General features: G+C 40.6%; 1 long non-coding RNA gene across 1 annotated transcript; it reads left to right on the forward strand.

The window, feature by feature from the left end:
• The first annotated feature begins 6,898 nt into the window (after positions 1–6,898).
• LOC131316670 (uncharacterized) lies at positions 6,899–10,333 on the forward strand. Its single transcript, XR_009197222.1, has 2 exons — positions 6,899–7,240; positions 10,063–10,333. It is a non-coding gene; the product is annotated as an uncharacterized LOC131316670 (long non-coding RNA).
• The last annotated feature ends 4,239 nt before the right edge of the window (positions 10,334–14,572 follow it).

A 14,572-nucleotide genomic window follows, 5' to 3' on the forward strand; every position in this document is an offset into this window, starting at 1 on the left:
CGACATCATCCCCAAAATAACCAGAAGGAAGATGGTTCTCATTCAATCCTTACCGAGTTCAGGTATCCCTACATTACACTCATCGAGGGTAAATTGTTCATATCATTTTGATGTTCAAGTAATTCTAGATTCAAAATACTTGAGTTAGAAAGTTGACTCCACAAACTTTCTAACGGTTCAAACTTTGCATAAATCGAAGTTCAAGAGTGTTCGGAACTAACCCGTAAAATTTGACAAATTGTGGAGCTTTATTGCGCCTAGGCGCATTTCCATGCGCCCCAGACGCACTTCAATGCGCCCGGGGCGCATCCTTTAAATTTCGAAAGCTACCAAACTTTGCAGTCTTGTCACAGACACTCCTGAACCCCAATTTTAGTGTGGTTTGAACCGTTGAAAAGTTTTTAAAACCTAATTTCTAACTAAATTAGTTTGGCCCAAAAATTATTTACAATAAGTTTTTCACCTCCTAAAAACTTTTTCTAACAATTCACCACTTTATTAAAAAGACCTTTGAAGTATCACCAGCTATGTCTATAAGTTTCTTTGAAAGACCAAAGGATTTTTAATTTTTGGTCATATGTAAAATTCAGTGCACTTGTAAGAAAGATTACAAAAATAGACCGGATGTATACGTAGGTCCAACTACTCAAACGTATGACCACATGGCCGCCCCCTTAGGCCCCTCCAAATTAAATGTCACTGGACCAACGACCTGTTGGCCAAGGACGGAATCAGGATATCATAAACATGAGAACCGAACTATCAACAAGATCTTGAACGTCAATGAGATAATATGATAGGAGATCCAAATTGTTCAATGAAATCAACATGGATGGAAAAGAATCATCACCACACTTCTGAAAACAGCAGCAGAAAACACCAACATGAGCACTACACTGGGGTTAGATTTACCCCATCCATTCCTGAATCTGACCATCGTCACTTCTGCAATGGTGACCCCAAACTGCAATGGATCGAGATTTGGTACTCAAACTACAGATGACTATGAGTCTCTTTCCCTTTGTAGCAGAGAACACAGGAGTCCTCAGAGATCACCCGATGAAGCCAACCTGTTCTTAGTGGAGAACTTGCCATGAACGATACAAAAGACCTCTAGGGAAACCACAAAAAGTGAGCCCAAGGAAGTGTCGGTTTCATGAATAGCCGATTGCAGGAAGTTTAACATTCTTTTCGAAGCTTTAGAAGTCTCAAGGAATGGTGAACATAAACTCACAATAAGCAAAACTTGCAACAAGAAGGACCTACGTAATTTCATGAGATGCGCCCGGGGCGAAACTAAAATCAAATGAGAAAATAATGATGCGCCCGGGGCACAATTCCAGTGCGCCTGAGGCACATTACCTCAAAAGTGAAAATTTCAATGCGCTGGGGCGCACACTAGGCGCATGTGATGCAGCAACTATTTCAAATTCATTTTTTACTGAGTTTCTTAGTCCTAATTGGATGGAGATTGTAAAATGCAAACTCTTAGACATTATAAGGATAGTTCAAGGGAGGCACAAGCAGCCAGTACAAGCTATCTTACACCTCCTTATCCTGATAAACTCCTCCTCAATTAGCAGAAGCCGAGAAGTAGAGTTTATCCTACTGGAAAAAGTAATGGACATAAAAGCATGTTGATAAGTGTTGGAATGCACACATTAAGACATCCAAAATGCATTTGTTATGTTTCTTTCCCTTCTAATTTCTGATATATTAAGTCGTTTTCCATAGTTGTATAGGTTTCCAAAGCCAGTTGCATGAAGTTTAAACGTTCTTTTGAAAGCTTAGAAGTTTCAAGCAATGGCTAAAATGAAGTCTCAATAGGCAGAACTTGCAAGAAAAATGACCTTGGTAATTTCACTAGATGCGCCCGGGCGCAACTTCATTGTGCTTGAGTTGCACCAAATACATCAAAAGAGAAAATAGGATGCACCCGGAGCGCAATTCACTGCATTGTAAAAGTGAGAAAATAGAATGCGCCTGGGCGCAACTTAAACGCACCCGGGTTGCACTACATCAAAACAGACACCTTTGATGCGCCAAGGGTGCACTCAAACTGCGCCTGAGACGCATGTGATGCGGCAACTATTTCTAATCCCTTATTTAGTGAGTTCTCCATTCCCAATTGGTTGGAGTTTATAAAATGCAAACATTTAGACATTCCAAGGATTGTTCATGTCACGCCCTCAATTTTCAACATAAATAAATAATCCATTTCAATAAATGATCCTCGCACAATATATATATATTATACCCAAAAGAGAATTTTCAAAAGATTATTTACAAACCAAGTTCCCCAAGTTTAAACATTTACAACATTGGCACCACGGCCCGAATTCCATAGCTAGTTAAAAGAGTAAAATTTAGAGGTTACATAATATCTGAAATTAAAAGACTTCAAATAAATTTACAATTTCATCTTTTCAAGAGATCATACAAAAGACGATGAAATCACTTCTCGGCGGCTTTCAAAAGAGATGAGATCAAGCATGCACACCATGCACTTCGCGTCAAGGTCTCTGAGATATATCTGAAAATGATAGGTTGAGCTACACTAGCCCAGTAGAAATTTCTGTACTCAAGCTATATGTAAATGCGATGAAACATGCAATAAGAGTGAATGATTTTCAATGAACGATCGAAAGCACAAAAGGCACAATAAACCGACGAACAACGACTACAGAATTCAATACGTCTTATAGATATGCCTAGCCATTTATACATCAAATCTAGAGGTAGCATTAAACACACATCAATCAAAATGACAATGACAATTTCTCAAACCAATTCAAGTCTCCTCAAATGAATGCCACACTTGACTTTCCCATCCTTTACCATTTTCCATCAAGCCTCTTTTCATAAAAGAAAACATTCCTTTTTGATTTTCAAAATAATTTTGAGAAATACTCTCGACCTCTATGGGTCAAGCTCCGTTGATTCTAGTTTGAATAGCCAGAGTCCATTGATTCTGCGCACGAATACCAGAAACCGTTGATTCGCTCAAGAATAGCCGGAGGATTTTAATAAAAATCCTTTTTCAAAAAAAGACAAGTTCCTTTCTTTTCAAATCTTTAGTAGAGTCAGTTGTTTATCTCTTTCTTTAACGGTCATCATCTCAAGTAGCAAACAGTTCAAGTAACAACGTATACTTCTGACATCAACTTCAACATTCTTCATTTTATGAGAAATTCAACTGTGTTACAACCCCATGCGTGATAGTGAACTCTCTTTCTACCCGGGTTTTCGTCTTACCACACCTTGCGTAAAGGGCCCTCTAGAGTCTCTGCATTACCACACCTTGCGTTGCAGGACCCTCAATTCAAAATTCACAACTCACATAAACACATAAGCATTAACAATCCGAATACAAGGAGACAACACTTCCCAAGGTCACATGCTTTCATTCATCATAATTCAATGTATTATAAACTCATAAACATGTCCTTTTGTACATCATTAAATACCTTAGGTTCACGTTATCCCTCAAAGTCTAGCACGACGCCTTATGTCACGTACCGAACCCAAAAATGACTCTACAACACATCATCCGCTAGATTCTAAACGAGAATCTTATAGATTAGGTGCCAAAAGAACCTAGGAAGGTCAATAAAACGAAGCATGAGGATACGAGTTACTCTATCCTCATCCGGACCGCTAGGAAAACCCCCATCGACCAACGATGTACCCTACGATATACTTTATGGCCTACGGTACTCAATAACGCCTCCATAGTACATTTCTCAATTTACCAATCATCACGTCATTTAACAATGCTTAACAAGTCTATATCAATCATTAAGACGTACCACAACACTACTTTAATCAACCGAAAGCATAAAATAATGTACGAGTATCCTAACTATTTAATTCTACACCTTTCTAAGCTACGACGAGGGCCCAAAATGATCGATTGGTCAATGAACCTTTCGAGGTACGAACAATCAAGTTTGGAAGTGATTTGAAGCTATTCAAAAGGTGTTTGAAGTGTTCGGGGTTCAAACGGGCACGAGAAGAAACAAATGAACCAAATCTGTCCGGAACAGAAGAGAAGTATTGATACCCCTGATCGAGGTATCAATACCTGGCCAGAGTCTGGTCCTGAGGAGAGTGGGGTATCGATACCCCTTTTGAGGGTATCAATACCACGGAGTTTTTCTGCAGATTTTCAGCTTTTCAACAACGAAACTCCAACAACAAACAACGAACCAAGCACGATCAAATCACATAATCAGCCCATAAACACATAGAGAGAGTAAGAAATCCCTACCTCAAGTGATTTGAACGAGACACAAGCGATTGATCAAAGTCCAAGCGATTTCTAGACTTCCAAAGCTCCGAAATTGACCAAGAACTTCCCTCCAAGCTTGACCCATGAAATTTTGAACCCGAGAATGCGATTGGAGGGCCGAAGGGTGGTTGATCCTTGAGGTTCTTGAGGTCTTGGAGGAGTTTTGAGTGAGAGGAGAGGAGAGGGAGAAGTTTCGGATGAGAGAGAGAGAGGGACGGTAGAGAGAAAGATGAGGAGATGAAAATTAATCTCCTACAATACATACACCCCCTATATATACTCTCATATCTTTAAATCACACACTCACTCCCTCAAGTTTCAATTTCCTCATTTCAAACCCTAATTCAAATAACCACCAAATAAACCGTATTCTCCTAATTAGCCAATTAATAAACATTTCAAATGATAATAAAAAAATAAAAAAAATACGGGTCTCTACAGTTCAAGCATAATATATAGAGGCACAAGAAGTCTCAGTACAACGGGATTCCAAGAATTCCGTCCATGATGATTTCATTGAACAATTCGGATCTCCGATCATATTTCATTGAGGATTTCATCAAAGTATTTCTTGTCAATGTCTGTGTTATGACAAGCATTCGAAAAGAATGACACAAAGATTTATGTGGTTATGCCTAAGCACAAAGCTACTTAAACACGTGCACTCCATGGACAAAGAGCAAAAAAAGGTTGGTTGGCATATACAAAGCTGGAAAGCATGTGGATACACTAAATTGATGTGCACGCGTGTGTATATTACGCCTATTTGTTTGACGAATAAATGAATATACGCCAAAATAGTTGAAGATTGAGGAACAAAATGTGTTGTATGGATGTCTTTCTATGGTTCATCATGAGAATCCAAGCAATTTTGAATGCTAGGGTGTCGAGGTATTGGCAATGAAGGAATACGGCATTAAAAAATCATGGATTCTGCTGTTCATCATATCGAATTTGACATTATGGTATCGTGATTGGTTGGAGCCATTAAGCTATACAAAAGATGGTGAAGCTCTAATGAAAGTTTTCATGGATCGTGACGGTCATGGTATAAATTCCAATTCAACCTAATCACTACTATGTCAATGCAATTAGGTATGAGGAAAGTTTGGTTACACCTACTGGCTACGTACGATTGGGAAGAGGAAATGGTTCCTGGGAGTCCTTCTATACCGGAGAGAGAGATTTCGAGCACTAAAACTCAGAAGATGATGATAAGTCAGATAGAGATGAAGAATATTCTTACAAATTGCTCAAAAGAGTACAACATAGAAGGAAAAGTTGGTGAATGCTGATCTGATTCTTTATCTCTTCCACTCTAGCTAATTTTGACATCACTTGTTATTTTTATGGGTGTTTTGAAATTGAAATATTATGCTGAGTATGTTACTTCTCCATCTCCAAAAAAGCATTTTTTGGAAGGCAAAAAAAATTTATGATCGATCCTTGAAATTGTTACAAAGATCAAAAGGACAAGGAACAAATCCTAAGCAAAGCTCAGAACTATCTTCTGCCAGCCCGAGACCCAAATTAAACCCTAGGTTGTCTGCATATAACAAAGCTGTAAAGCATGTGAATATACTAAAATGACGTACATATGCATATAAAAATATATTTCCCTCATGTTTGACAAAATTAAAGGGGATGAATATATGCCAAAAGGGGATGAAGATTGAGGAACAATAAGAAACTTTTCACTATCTTATTTTCTCCATTATGTTAGTTTGAGTTTCTTAGATGGAAGGAAACTAAAAAGTTGTAAGGAGATTAAGGGTTCCCAACCTAGCATGTATATAAGCGATATCCATCAATCAAGGTACTACAAGAAACTAAAAGGAAAAAAAAAATGAAAAATACTATTGACAAAGCTATCTATTTAGCAAATTCAATGCACTACACAACCTGCTCCTTCAATGGTTAGAATGATTGCCTCCACAGTCCTGCTCCTTAATTTGCTGGAAAACCTTGCCATTTCTTTCTCTCCGAAGTGTATTAAATCGATATTAGAATATAAATATGGAGCTTGCCAGATCGCTGGTCCGAACCAGCCCTTCTTCCACCGGACCAGCCCTTTACTTTACTCTCAAGTTCCATCAAAAACCACCACTAAATCTTACACAAACAAACTCACTTCCTAAACACCTAGGGAATTTCAGGAGTCTTCATAGATAACCCTCTCTTTTTTTGAAACAGCAAAAAAAAGCTTCATTAACTCATAACACGAAGTGCAGAGCTAATAGGTTCATAGATCACCCTTATTCAGCCAACATGTACGTCCTTAGTGGATAACGTGCAATGACAAGCCATCAACAATATAAAAGACCACTTGGGAACATGGGGGGAAACAAACCATGCAAACTGAGCCAAAGGAAAAGTTGGCTTCATCATGGGGTGATAGGTTGCTTTTGCTCTTGTTTGATAAACAAAAATTTCTTTGAAACTCAAGCATGTTTAGAGGATACCATTAGCAGTTTGTAGACACCCCATTCTGGATGTAGAGACCCGTAATTTCATCATTTAATTTTTGGTATTTATAATGCAATTGGTCTATAAAAATAAAATGTATATATATATGAATTTAAGGTTTGAACAAAATGTTGTTGTTAATGTGTGAGGGTGTATGAGTTGGGGGTTATAATGTGATGTTTGTTGAATAGAGGGGTGTTAGTGCATTAGGGCTATATGTATCAACACACCAAGAGAACACTTCACTTTCCCCTTTTCTTTTTTTTAGCCGAAGCTCTCTCTCCCTCCTCTCCCTTTCTCTCGGTCTCCTCTCTCTCACTCCCTCAACCAAATTCTTGCTACTCCACCATCAATCCTTGAAAACCCACGCACATCTCTTCATCCTCGGCCCTCGGATCGCGTGGGAAGAGCTCGGTGGAGGCATATTTCGGATTTGGAGGCTAGGGTTTGGTTTGAGCTCAAAGCTTGGTCTTGATACTTGAGGTAGGGATCTCCTGCCTTCTTTATATGTGTTAAGTGTTGGTTTGATGTGCAAGGATTAAGTTTGATCATCTATTTTGAGTCTTGAATAAATCTAGTGTATGCTGAAAATTTCGTGGGTTCTGGTAATCTGTCTTTTTGGGGCCTTTCTGCTAGGAATTAATTTTTGGTATCTTCATAACTGTTAAAGTACGTTTCAATACGAAGATTTCGGTACCAAGATCATGCAAAACCGATAATCACACAATTAGTTATGAATTTTTGAATACTGGCTGTTTGCTGGATGTGCGAATCTGTGCGTGGCTGTCTTCTTTTAACTTTCTGGGCATGACGAACATTTTGGGTGGCTTTGGGTCTTTTACAGGATGTGCATATTTAAGTTAAGAAGAGATTGGCGTTGGAATCAATTAATTTGGTTAAGTATACAATTTTTGGTGAATTTCTAAAGCTGGGTTGGTTGATAGGTGCGAAAATGGTTGCGAAACTGTTTTTCTTTTGATTGTTGGGTTAATCTCCTCTCGTTTCTGAACCTGGGATTTTTACTGAGTGTAGGGCTTGTCGTGGTGCAACTTTTGGCTTTGGTTTCACTATTTTTGGGTTTAAGATGAAAGAGTTATGATTTTTCAATCAATTTTACTTATTCCCGCGTAGAATCTGACAGCACCGGCGGACTTAGGTAAAATGGCCATAACTCCTAGCTCGGGACTCGAAACGACACACCGTTTGTTTTGGTAGAAACTAGACACATAGAGCTTTCCAACGATACATCCCATGCATCATGGGTATGTCCGAGCGATAACAGATTTGCATCCAAAGTTGACCTAAATTCTGCCTTTGTACCAGTTTTTACTGTTATGTTGGAGCTATAATTGAAAGGCCGTAGTTAAGTTACCCGAACTCCGTTTTTGATGTATGATCTATGGATTCAAAGGAGAAGCCTACTTTTCAATGGTTTAAATGTCGTTCTTAAATTTATGTTATTTGATCGGATATAGTCAGAACTTCAAGTGTGAATGATTAATTTCACCTATTGGATATGTGGGGGATATGATGAGTCGATCTAGATGATTAATTATTGGGATATGAGAATTAGTGAGCATAAGGGTTAAAATACTTGTAAACGATTGGAATAGAAAATGGATTAGATGGATGATACGATCGATGATAAATTAAGTTGTAGAATGTTTGACGCGATGTGTAAATTATTCGATGTCTTTCCATGAGATTGAGTCTTTGGGCTTGTGGGATACTTGCAGTGAGTTAAACAGGATTTGGTGAATCACTTGGCATGAGTGCATGGTTGTTAAGCACTGATGGGTACTACAAAGATGAGGATCTTTATAAGTATTTGCAAATTAGACTCTTAATGGAGATGTCACAAAGGGGGTCCATTAGGTGGTAATATGAGATGTGAATCAAAAGGATTTTAGTGGACGCACGGGGGTCCTTAAAGCCCGGAATTGAACGAAAGGATTTTAGTGGACGCACGGGGGTCCTAAAAGCCCGGAATTGAATCAAAAGGATTTTAGTGGACGCACGGGGGTCCTTAAAGGATTTTAGTGGACGCACGGGGGTCCTTAAAGCCCGGAATTGAATCGAAAGGATTTTAGTGGACGCACGGGGGTCCTAAAAGCCCGGAACTGAATCAAAAGGATTTTAGTGGACGCACGGGGGTCCTTAAAGCCCGGAAGTGAATCGAAAGGATTTTAGTGGACGCACGGGGGTCCTAAAAGCCCGGAACTGAATCAAAAGGATTTTAGTGGACGCACGGGGGTCCTTAAAGCCCGGAATTGAATGAAAGGATTTTAGTGGACGCACGGGGGTCCTAAAAGCCCGGAATTGAATCAAAAGGATTTTAGTGGACGTACGGGGGTCCTTAAAGCCCGGAATTGAATGAAAGGATTTTTGTGGACGCACGGGGGTCCTAAAAGCCCGGAACTGAATGAAAGGATTTTAGTGGACGCACGGGGTCCCTAATGCCCGGAAGTGCACAAGAAAGGCATGGATCCACCGAAAGGTGTGATGCCGGAATGGACATAGGACGCACGGGGTCCTTAATGCCCGGAAATGAAATCGAAACATGTGACAGTGAAAACGGAGAATCTTCATAGTATTTAGCATCATACTAAGATTGAAATGTCAGTTTGAGTTGGTAACTTGGATTGTCTAGTATGTCAATACATGTTTTACATTCCTTCTTTTAGACCTCCAACTCATTGTGGCTTGTTTTCCTGATATGTGGTGGTCAACTTGTTATGTGTGAATGCATATTTGGTACCTTGTGGTGCTATGCATTGTGAGAGTTTCATAAAAGACATCTTATTGTGAAGAGATTTTTACTAGATGTTAAACTTGAGATTTGAAGATTGATTTGGGGTTGACGGGTGAGTTTCGTTGTTGTTGAGGTGCGATATTGTTTGACTTGTTATTGCTTACCTTATGTTCTAACTCCACATGCCTAGCATGTATATTTTGGGGTGAGGTTGGCTAGTTGTATGAGAAAAGAAAGTGAAAACACTTCGTTAAAGAGCTAAGATTAATCTTTAGGTCATTGAAATGGAAATGAAAAAGCAAGGATTGATTTGGATAACGTTGTAACGGTAAGCTGAGATTTTTAAGAGTATTGGTGTGAGTGGGTGAGAGTGTTGGTGTTTGAGAAATGGAGTTAAATATTTTCCAGCGTGAGTATGACATTTTGAGCTTCACTTTTGACAAAACAAGTATGCTTTTGGAAAATGTTTTCCCTTGTGATCTGTCTTCACTTCTGCATGTAATTTAGGTATGGATATCTCTACGAGCTAGTGTAGCTCACCCTATCCTTTCAGGTACTCGTCATGACACTTAGCTTGGATTGCATGGAGTGCACATTGAGATGTCTCGTGAGAGCTTCATTGGTATCATTAAGGAAGTGTTCATCAGCTAGTCCAATTCATGTTGTGTACTTTGCTCCCAATTGAAGGTTGTGCCCTTTTGATTAGAATATTTGTAAAGCCATGTATAAACTCTTCTCCTTGACTATTATGAAACCCATTTAATTGTAAACATTTGGGAGACTTTATGTAAAAAAAAAAAAATTAGAGAGAAGAGCTTTGATTCCTTGCTTTGGTTGGCATGACATTTAAGGGTATATATAGTTGAGAGAGAGACTTTTATTTGTAGAAAATGTATTATTATTTTAGTTGAAAATCGAGGGCGTGACAATTCTGGACTGTCCAGGGAATGCTATTTTTCAATGTTTTATTTCCCCAATGATGATTATGGTCGAGAACAGCCTGAGGACGATGGTGTGTTTGAGCTTTGAGCATCCCGAGCCTCTTTCAAACCCCTTTCAAACCCTTCAAACCAAAGCCAAACGGCCCCAGCAAAATCCAACTAGCTTACGCCAGTACCTTGATGACGTACGCCAGTTAGCTGCCACATGTCAGTCATCGACCGTTGATTTAGCTATCACTGACGCACGCCGGTCCAAATATGGCACACGCCAGTCAAATCAACTTTATTCAGCCACATGGACGAGACTTTTGTGCCACCCTGACGTCGGCCACAGTAGCCCCTGATGATTACATCGGCCAGGCCCGCTCCCTCTCTCTCCTACACCCCCCATCAAGGCAAGTCTCATGCATTTAATGCATGGGAGGCTCCCTTCCTCTTCCAACCAGCCAAACAGGGCCTTAACACCAGACTGATCTCAGTCTCTCTCCCCTATAAATACCCCCATTGCATTCATTTGCAAGGGGTTAGCCTCATTAAGAAGAAAAATCTCTCTTCCTCCTTTCTTCTTGCTCTTCATCTCCTTTTCTTCCATTGAAAGAGGAAAGCAAGCAATCCACTTCCATACACCCTACTGATATCCAGTCATCATCTAAGCCTCCATCTCTAAGCTTTAAGCTCAATACCACCTTCAATCCTCAAACAAAAAGGTATACCACCTTTGTGTTCTTTACTGTTTTCAACCCCTGAGGGGAACCAGTAAGGCCCAGGCTGGAAAACAATACTAGTCCTGGCCTTAAACTGGTAAAATACAACAATCGTATGAGATGGAACATGGCGCACGCCAGTACTCCTATGCCGTACGCCAATCATGGCAGTATGAGCACTACTGGTGTGGGGATCATAGATCATCATTTCTGTCATTTTATCATTCTGTCGATCACCCTTGCATGATAAATAACCAGTTTACATCTTTCTGTATATTTAGAGCTGTTTAGATGTAGAAGTTATTGCTTACTTTTTTTACCTGTTTAAAATGGCCTCTGGGATCCTTCTGGTCATGTTCCAGAGCCCAGATGATGCAAAGCCATGCACTGGATAATGGTCACACCTGCGTACGGCATCGTATGACTGGCGTACGGCAGTTGTCCCACGACCCAGTGGCTGGCCCTTGCATCTTAGTGTGATCTTGGCCTGCTTCCTGTCCCCACTCTGTTTAGGGGGTTTTCTGTCTATTTTTATGGCTTCAAGCCATTTCATCTGTCTGTAACTATATATATTCTGCCCTATTAACTGTGTGGTTTGTCCTGGGTGTGCGCTGGTCCCTTTCCAGAGCCCAGAGGATTGCAAATAAGGACTGTGAAGCTTAATGAGTGGAGTACGCCAGTCTAGTTGTGGCGTGCGCAGGTCGTGCCTGCGTGCACTGATCAGTGCACGCTGGCACGGGGTCTGTTCACGACCCTCCGGGGCAGCGTACCCAACTTATTCAGACTGCTCTTTGTGCTTGTTCTCAATCTATGTTTATCATTGCAAGCAAAGTCATCCATAAGCATTTTTGTCACATAAATTGCAACTTGTTACCGTTTTAACCCCATTAACTATTCCCCCGCCCTAACTGGCTAAAAAAAATGATCAAAAGAGAGAAAAATACAAATGTTTTACAAAAAATGCCCGAGTAGAGACCGATCTCCGGATTGGGCGAGAGGGGTGCTATAAAACCCTTCCCCTCTCGTAACCTGGCTTCCGAACCTCAGATATCGAAGGTGACGACGATCCAGTCTACAAAGCCTTTTCAAAATCAAACAAACGTGGCAAACGTTTTTGAGTTCGGTTCCTTGGGTGTTTCACCGCTAAAACCCGAGTGGCGACTCTGAATCGAAGCGTTTCGCCGCACTTTTTAGAAAAAGGGCCGCACCCAATTTTACAAATCGAGCATTTTTCGGGTAGCGTGCCCACACAGTTGCAGATCGTTACATCGTTTTTTTGTTTTTTTATCGGCAAAAAGAATTTTATTAAAAATGAGGATGAGGGAAAGGGAATCCAACAAAGAGTTGAAAGATACATCACAAGGGCAGAGCCCGAAACACCGAAGGGGTCCGTAAGGGTCCAAAACAAATAAACACTTAAGCCCAACCCTACACCCAAGATAAACAAAGAAAGCCCAACACACTCAAACCCGGCCCAAACCTTGGACCGGCCCACCCAAACCAACCCTCAAACCCTAGCCACCTTCAACATCCACCGCCGCACAAACCACCGGAGCCCAGCCTCGCCGTTAAGCCGAGCCGGCCTCTCCCAGATCTAGAAACCGGTGGCAGGAACAGGCCTAAAGAAATGAACACCGAACACAGACAGGGCAAAGAGGAGCACACCACCACCAACAACTAGCCCCACCAAACTAAGAGTGGTTAACCTTATCAAACTAAGAGTGGCTTTTTGGGTTAAAGGAAGATGCAATCTTACAATCTATTCGGTTGAAGAATTCTAAAGCCATTTGGATGGCATTAGAAAGCATAAAATCTGAGTCTTTTTTTAATTCTCTTTTTTGTTTTTTTCCTAACTCTTGGTTGGTCTTTTCTTATTCTCTTTTTGGATTGTTGGCTAGCATATGATTGGATTGGTTTTTCCTTTCAATGATGCTTGCCCTATCATTCTCGATGTACCCATTATCGAGTTTCTAATATATCTTCTTTGCCTATCAATAAAACAACTAGCCCCACCACCAACAACTAGCCCCAACAGCACACGTTCCAAACAGCAACAGCAAAATCGGAATGACGAAATGTTGGCCCCTCGCCCGACTGAGATCTCGGAGTGGCCACAGGCCGGACTTCAGCACACAAAGACAACCTGAAATGAACAGGCCTGCAGAAATGAACACCGAAGACAGACAGGGCAAAGAGGAGCACACCACCACCAACAACTAGCCCCACCAAACTAAGAGTGGTTGACCTTATCAAACTAAGAGTGGCTTTTTGGGTTAAAGAAAGATGCAATCTTACAATCTATTCGGTTGAAGAATTCTAAAGCCATTTGGATGGCATTAGAAAGCATAAAATCTGAGTCCTTTTGTAATTCTCTTTTTTGTTTTTTTCCTAACTCTTGGTTGGTCTTTTCTTATTCTCTTTTTGGATTGTTGGCTAGCATATGATTGGATTGATTTTTCCTTTCAATGATGCTTGCCCTATCATTCTCGATGTACCCATTATCGAGTTTCTAATATATCTTCTTTGCCTATCAAAAAAACAACTAGCCCCACCACCAACAACTAGCCCCAACAGCACACGTTCCAAACAGCAACAGCAAAACCGGAATGACGAAATGTTGGCCCCTCGCCCGACTGAGATCTTGGAGTGACCACAGGCCGGACTTCAGCACACAAAGACAACCTGAAATGAATAGGCCTGCAGAAATGAACACCGAAGACAGACAGGGCAAAGAGGAGCACACCACCACCAACAACTAGCCCCACCAAACTAAGAGTGTCACACCCCAAAAATGAGAAGTGACCGGCCGTGAACCATGAGGCTAACCCATGGAACACGCAGCCTACATAAATTTAAGTAACCGAAAATCAAATGATCACTTTTCGTTATTAATCAAATCCAAAGCCAAATATGTCTCAATCATAAACATGGGGCACAACCATCCCATGAACCAAATAATATCCAGTGATCCAACAATAATAAAAAAGAATTCATTATCGGACAATTGTTTCGAATGCGGAAGCGATTTATAAAAATAAAACTAAGATGAGACACCCTAAGAAGGTCAAACAAAAGAATCCCCGAGGTGCCGCCAGAGTTCTACTGCCATTTTTGAAAATATTTGTTATTTGATGTGTATTAGTACCCACATAGTATTAAGGAGTTAATAGTCATTGGGTGACGCAATTGCGGTAACGTTAACGCCCCAAGCAGACCACTTGCCCAGTACCCTGATTTTGATCCACAAACCACACCACATGGCCCAAAAGCTTAAGCACAAGGTACTAGTAGTAGCTCACAAGGTTTGTTATATGCCCAAGATCATCCATGTAGACTTCCGATGTGGAACGGGGTGTTACAATCTCCCCAACTTTATAGCCTCGCGCCCTCGCGAGGGCTTGAGCACTATAATCACTAT

This window comes from Rhododendron vialii, chromosome 2a (genome assembly GCF_030253575.1).
Source record: "Rhododendron vialii isolate Sample 1 chromosome 2a, ASM3025357v1".
NCBI classification, from domain to species: domain Eukaryota; kingdom Viridiplantae; phylum Streptophyta; class Magnoliopsida; order Ericales; family Ericaceae; genus Rhododendron; species Rhododendron vialii.